This window comes from Sarcophilus harrisii, chromosome 4, assembly GCF_902635505.1.
Source record: "Sarcophilus harrisii chromosome 4, mSarHar1.11, whole genome shotgun sequence".
Taxonomy (NCBI): domain Eukaryota; kingdom Metazoa; phylum Chordata; class Mammalia; order Dasyuromorphia; family Dasyuridae; genus Sarcophilus; species Sarcophilus harrisii.
Genome location: NC_045429.1, coordinates 94,567,988 through 94,575,486, shown reverse-complemented (window position 1 = coordinate 94,575,486; position 7,499 = coordinate 94,567,988).

Here is a 7,499-nt window from a genome sequence, read left to right as displayed (position 1 = left end):
CTAAGTGTCTTTCATATAGTGATGTCATTTTAGAAGATCTGGTCATATACCAAATCTGTTAAAATAGTAATGGACCCTTGGCTCTGCATGAGCTATCTGTTATATATGATCCCTCCCTCATCCAGTGGGGGACCTTTCATCTGTACTCTTCCCATCTATTCTAGCTTGGGAAATGGAGTTCAATCCTCAATTCAAAAAGGATTTAATGACAATCTGCTTTCCAGCTCCCATCTGTATCCTGAAGGTTAATAATGAATGAATTATTATCCTCCTAGTTATCATTCAAAATGGGAGATGGGCCAGAGAAGAGGGTCAGTAAGAACTTTAGAGTCTGTTGAACTCAAGCGCAGAGGATTGAAAAATTATCTGGGGATGTAAAAGAGCTAGAAATAGACTGCCAAGAAGTAATTGGGTTTTGAGAAGAAAGGAAAATGATGGTTTTATAACTGAGCTAATTTCCTTCTCTCCGGAAGGCATTATGTAGCTTTTTCACCCTTTCTATACCTGTGCCTTATGAAAGTGAAAGTTGGGGAAGGGGAAAGGGGGCACAGTTATGAAGTGGCCTGATTTAGAAGCTGTCTGGTAGAATTAAATAGAAAGGATTATGCATATATGTAAAGAGACAGTTAAGGTAAAAAGGGACAAGGCTATGAAGAGCAGTGAGGCACTTTCCCCAAAAAACAATGAGAAAGGGTAATAAATGAGAAAAAGATGAGTTCAAATGACTCAGTTCTGAACTATTTAAAAAGGAAATTGACCATGAAAAATGGATATTAGAAATGACAACACATATTTTTATACAGCAGTATAAGCAATGTAAATGAATCACCATGAGTCCAGAAGAGCTTAGAAAACATGCTAGTCAGCAACATTTGATTTAGTTGTTTTAATTTTATTTTGCTTTTTATTATGAACTTAACAATCATTAACAGGCACAAACTTCAGCGGCTATCTTTTCTTGACAAGAAGTCAAAGTCAAAACCAATTTAGAATATAAACTTGTTTGTAAAAATTTTAAGAAAATTAATTATAAGCAGTTTCAGTTTATAAAGCAGGGAAAAGTGGGGGGAAAGAAATAGATGAAAGGAAACTTGGCAAGAAATTCATCTAAACAAATGCATCCCTGGGGGATTTAAGGATAAAAGTAGAAAAAGCAAAAGCAATGGGTAAGCACGACTTCCATTTGAAGTAAGGATCATCCTTATGTGACTTGAAGGGAGGCAGAATAAATATCTCTAGCATCTTTTCTCCAAGGGAGATTTACATCCTTGCTAGGAGGGGAAGCATTTTATTGAGGTTAGAGGCCACTACTCTGCTCTCCTCAGAGAGAGGGGATACTGGGATAGAGATAGTCTATTTGCTCCCTTAAATCGTATTCATGTAGAGGATATGATTAGGCTCAATCTAACTTCTGGTTATCTTGCCATTATTATTGGGGAAGAGGAGAACCCCAAGCTCTATATCCAGGGCTTGAGCCCTTTCCCACCAAATATCACTTCTACAATAAACATACATAGTGAATAGCAAAGAAAATCATTTATTCCAATCATAGCAAAACAGAAACGAGAGAAAGTATACATAGGAGAACACAGACAGGACAATACAAAATGAAAGAACTCTCCCATGGAATGGGATAGATTGGTTCAACAAAGAGAGAGGGCATAGGTATTGGTTGGAGAAGGGGACTGAATGAAAAGGAGCTTCAGAGATTATTGTAACAGACAATGGGACTTCTATATTTGAACTTCAAGACTCTAAAAGAAAGACAGAAATGAACAAAGAGAAACAAAAAATGGGGAAAACAGTATGGGCTATATACATAAAGGAAATCAGTGCTGAAGATGACACAGTTGTGAAGGAATTGAGGGACTGATATGCAAATCATCTGTAAGATAAGAAGATATCAAAGATGTAAAAAAAAGACCCAACAACTTAGAAAAAAATGGACTTTATTCATGGAAAAAAGGTGACTTACCAATTACTGATCCGTGTTCTTAATCATGCTGTTATCATCATTCAGTTGTATCTAACTCTTTATGATTCTATTTGAGTTGTTTTTTTTTTTTTGCAAAAAATACTGGAGTGGTTTGCCATTTCCTCCAGATCATTTTGCAGAGGAGAAAATTAAAGCAAACAAGGGTAGGTGACTACCAGCTAGTAAGCTAGTAGGTGTCTGAGACCAGATTTGAACTTAGGAAAATTAATCTTCCTGACTTTAGGCCCAGTGCTCCAATTATTATGTCATCTAGTTTCTCACAGCTATACAAAGTCATTTTGAGGGTCATCTATCGACAAATTGAGACTATCTTCAATGAAAGTATTAGTAGGAACAAGCATGCTTTTTGCTTGTAATATTCATCAAACGAACATATCTCTTTATCATTTCACAATGAACTGAAAGATATAGAGAATATGATTCCACTGTACCTACCTAAAAGAAGGTGGTTCCTTTATAATTTTTTTTTTCTGATGAAGAAAAAAGAAACAAAAATGAAAAAGCCCCAACATGATTCAGTAGAGCAGAACCCCATCTTAAAGGGTCTCCTCCAATTGTAGTGTCTCCCATTCATATTTCAAAATCACCCAAGATTCTTTAAAAGATATTAAAAGAGAAATAATAATCTTGTTCAATAAACATGGAATAATAAACATTGAATGAGACAACATAATAAATAGAAATCTGGAAATCTGGAATTATAAACAAAAAGTTACTAAACAATATATTTTGGCCCAGCTATAGCACTATTAAGCACTATTACTCAAAGGAGATTTTAAACAAATAATAATAAATCATATATATATACACATATACACATATTTACAATAGTTCTTTTTTAGGGATTGCAAAAACAGAAATTAAAGAACAAATAATAGACTATTCATATGATAAAAATGAATAATTTCAAAGACTTATAAACTAACAAAGGATGGAATGAGCAGAAGAACAATTTATAGAATAATCATAATATTGTAAAGGTGAAAATTTTTGAGTGGTATTAGAACTATGATCTTTATAATGACCATCCATAATTTCAGAGAATGGAATTATAAAAAATACTTTTCACTTCCTTCAGAAGGGTAATGGGTTTGGTGTGTGGACTGAGTTATATAAATATTTTTGGTGCAACAGGAGAATTTGTTTTGCTTGGTTATGCATATTTGTTAAAAGGAATTTGTTTCTCTTTTTTCTTTAATGAAGTGGAGAGTAGAGGGGAGAGAAAATAGATTCATCTTGGGGGTAGCTAGGTGACGCAGTGGCCAGAACACCAGCCCTGAACTGAGAACTTGTGTCCTCAGATCTGGCTTCAGACACACAAAAAATATGGCCTCAGACACTTAATATTTCCTAGCTGTGTGACCTTGGGCAAACTATTTAATCCCAATTGCCTCAGAAAAAAAAAAAAAAGAAAAGACATTTTTAAAGGTACAACTAAATGACACAATGAATAGAAATCAGCCCTGGAGTCAAGAGGACCTGAGTTCAAATCCAGTTTCAGATACTTGTAAGTGACCCTGGATATGTTACTGAATTCCAGTTGCATCACAATTTTTTAAAATAGATTGGGAACTGCTAGATGTGGAATGTTGAGGTAACTGTACTATTGGTTTGGTTAGTTATTTTATTACAAGATACTGCTCATAGAGTGGCAGTAATCTGAAAATGTTTGTAATATAAAAACGGAACATGTCAATAAAACTTAAAAAAATAAATGTATATATGACAAAATATGTATATTCATATGTATATATGAAACTCAATATTTACACAACAGCATTCAGTATCTTTCCCCCTAAATCCTCCTTGCCTCCTTACTTCTTGCCTTCCTTATTTCTGTAGAGGGCAACCCCATCCTTTCATTCCCTCAGGCTCATCTTGGACTCCTCTTTATCTCTTCCCCCTATATCCAAGCTGTTTCCAAGACCTGTCAATTTGACCTGTGCAGTATCTCTTAAATAGGTCTCTTTCTCTCCTCTGACACTTCTGCCATTGTGGAACAGGCACTTATCATTTCAAACCTTGATGACTACAACAGCCTGCTCCTGAGTCAGTCTGTCTCTAGTCTCTCCCCACTCCAATGCATCCTCCGTTCAGCCGCCAAAGTGGTGTTCCTAAAGCACAGATCCAACTGTGCCATCCCTCCGTAAACTCCAGTGGCTCCTTGTGCCTCCAGGATTAAATGTTGTTTGACATTCACAAGCTAGCCCTCTCCTGCTTAACAGTTTTCTTAATACTTTACTCTCTGGTCCACTGACACTGGCTTCCTGATTGTCTCCCCAAGTCTTGGATGTTCTCCTTCCTCTGCTTCGATTACTGACAATTAAAATCCCATCTGCTACTGGAAATCTTCCCCAGCCTCTTTTAATTCTAGTCCCCTATTATTTCCAGTTTTTCCTGATGCATTATATTTCTTCCATCAGATTGTAAGCTCCTTGAGAACAAAGACTATTTTTTGCCTTTTTTGATAATTCCAGCCTTAGCATAGTACCTTGCGTATAGTAGATACTTAAGAAAGGTTTATTGATGACTTAATTCTAGAAGTTTTCTCCTATATTGCAGCTCAAAATTTAATAGAAATGGACGACATATCAAGTCCATCTGAACACTTGAGAGCATGAATGTGAATTTTTACTGGTTCACAGGAATGGACTAGCCCAAGTATGAGAGGCACTCTTTTGCAGATTATTGACAAGTTAAGTGACTTGATCTAAATTGGATTTGATTTGACAAATAGGATTTATCCCAACTTCTCCCAGTAGATGTCACTATATCCTTACCCTTCTTTTCATTATTTCAAACCCCCTGATATTTACCCAGGTTTTAGTCAATCCCAGAGCCAGAGTAGCTTTAGAGCACCATGGCTGAAAAACTGTTGGGATGGGATGAGCTTTACGATGAGGGGCAGAGGGCATCAGCAGAAGTGTAGGAAATTAGGGGGGGGGGTGAAAATGGGAGGCACACAAGAATTGGGGATGAATGAGCTAGAACGTTCCTACTATATTAACTGTGATTCTTGTCCTTAAGCTCAGGAAATATGCATTGGTGAATGACAGGAGAAAGAGCATCAGGTATGGAGTCAGCAAACCTGAGTTCAAATCTGCTTTTCAGTATCTGTGGCTTGTCAACATTGTTGAGCCTCTATTCCCTTTTTTGGAGAATGAATTACACAAGGTAACTTCTAAGGTCCTTTACAACTCTAAGATCTCCAACCAAATCATTTCCAATGGAGCAGTAATGAACTGAACCAGCTACGCTCAGACAAAGAACTCTGGGAGATGACTAAAAACCATTACATTGAATTCCCAATCCCTATATTTATGCCCACCTGCATCTTTGTTTTCCTTCACAGGCTAATTGTACAATATTTCAGAATCTGATTCTTTTTGTACAGCAAAATAACGGTTTGGTCATGTATACTTATTGTGTATCTAATTTATATTTAAATATATTTAACATCTACTGGTCATCCTGCCATCTGGGGGAGGGGGTGGGGGGTAAGAGGTGAAAAATTGGAACAAGAGGTTTGGCAATTGTTAATGCTGTCAAGTTACCCATACATATAACCTGTAAATAAAAGGCTATTAAAAAAAAACAACAACTCTAAGATCTCTTCCAAATCTACAAATCCCCTGGGTCCATCCCTCCTGCCTAAAAAATTCTAAGACAGCTCAAACCTCCTGACATTCTTTTCCTAATGCTTTCTGGTCATGGTACCCCCATTGAAGATTTTCCATCCAGATCTCCCCAATTTACCCCTTCTCCTTACCTATACCATGCTGGAAACTGGCCGATTGTCACTGCCAGCCCCTGTTCTGAGAGGCCTTCTATCTTTCCAGGCAGCCACTGGCTACCGTAGAACGGAAGTGGTCATATAAAGTCATCTGGATCATCTGAAAAAAGAGGATGTGGTCATTTGAAAAGCTATCTTGCCTGTTTCAAAATAACTGTGTGGAACATAGCTCCAAAGCTAAAGCTCAGACAGTTCTTGAGAGTCTTCTTTAGCTCTGGAAAAGTCTTAATAATCCCCAATAAAATCCTGAGACCAGATTCCCCTGCTAGGAACTTCATTCTCTATTTTTTATGCTTCATAATCTCACTTTGTTTCCATCTCAGTTTCCTTCTATCCTTTGTCTCCAGGCTTTTGGTCAAAAAATTTCTAATTGTCTTTCTCCAAATTAGCCTTCTACCATTTGTCTGATAGATTCTCTTTTCTTCTTCAAAAAAATCCCCCAAGTCCCCATGTATATGAACATTTTTCTCTGGTACCCCCAAAACTCCCAGGAAACTACCTGTGGAAATAGTAATTTAGTGAAACGGACTGAGGTTGAGAAACCATAAATCTAGAGTTGGAATGGTCACCCAGACCTTAGCATGGTGATTGATACATGGTATTTAATAAATATTTATGGGTTTGATTTTGTAGATAAGGGAAGTTTAATGATTTACTCAAAATCACAGATATTCAAAATGGGAAAGAAGATTTGAATTTGGGTTCTTGGATTTTAGGGGGTAGCCAGCTGGGTGGCTCAGTGCTTAGAGTGCTAGGCCTGGAGTCAGGAAGACCAGAATTCAGATTCTGCCTCAGACATTTATTAGCAATGTGAATTTGAACAAATCACATAACTTCTTTTTGCTTTAATCTATTGGAGAAGGAAATGGTGAACCATTCCAGTGTCTTTGCCAAGAAAACATTATGGACAACATGGTTTATGAGGTATGAAGAGTGAGACATACTGAATCTTGGACTTCAAAGGAGGTACTTTTTACTGTTTCTCTGTTTTCTGCCATTTAGTTACCATAAAAGGCTAGAAAAAGACATTGGATTTTCTAGGCTTAGTTTTCACATGTGTAAAAGACAGAACATTGCTAGCATTCTCAGCTGATTCTTGGTTCTTTGGCTCCTGAATGGCCCCACCTCAAGGCACCTCCTCCCCAATCTCTTTAGAGCAAAGGCACAAGTGATATGATAATATAGATCTAAGACATATGAAAGATATCTATATCTTATATATCTACAGATAAATATAAGGATTTATACATCTAGCCAGGGGTAAACAAGTAAGTATTTAGCAATTGGATTTCTGAAATAGAGTGGTGAATCAGTGGAATAGAGTGAGTGTACGATATACTATAGCAAATGACCATAGTGATCTAGCATTTGATAAAATCAAAGATCTCAGCTTTGGGGGCAAGAACTAACTATATGACAAAAATTGCTGGGGAAACTGGAAAACAATTTAGCAGAAACTAAGCATAGACCAGCATCTTATACTCTATGGTCAAAATGGGTACAAGATTTAGACATAAAGAGTGATTTCATAAGCAAACTAGGGGAATGTGAAAAATTTTACCTGTCAGAATTATGGATAAGAGAAGAGTTTGTGACCAAATAAGAGGCAGAGAGGATTATGGGAAGTATAATGGATAATTTTTATTTCACGTGTGAGAAATACTAAAGCTGGATTTCCATAGAGTACTGCAAGCTTTGGGATAGTATGGA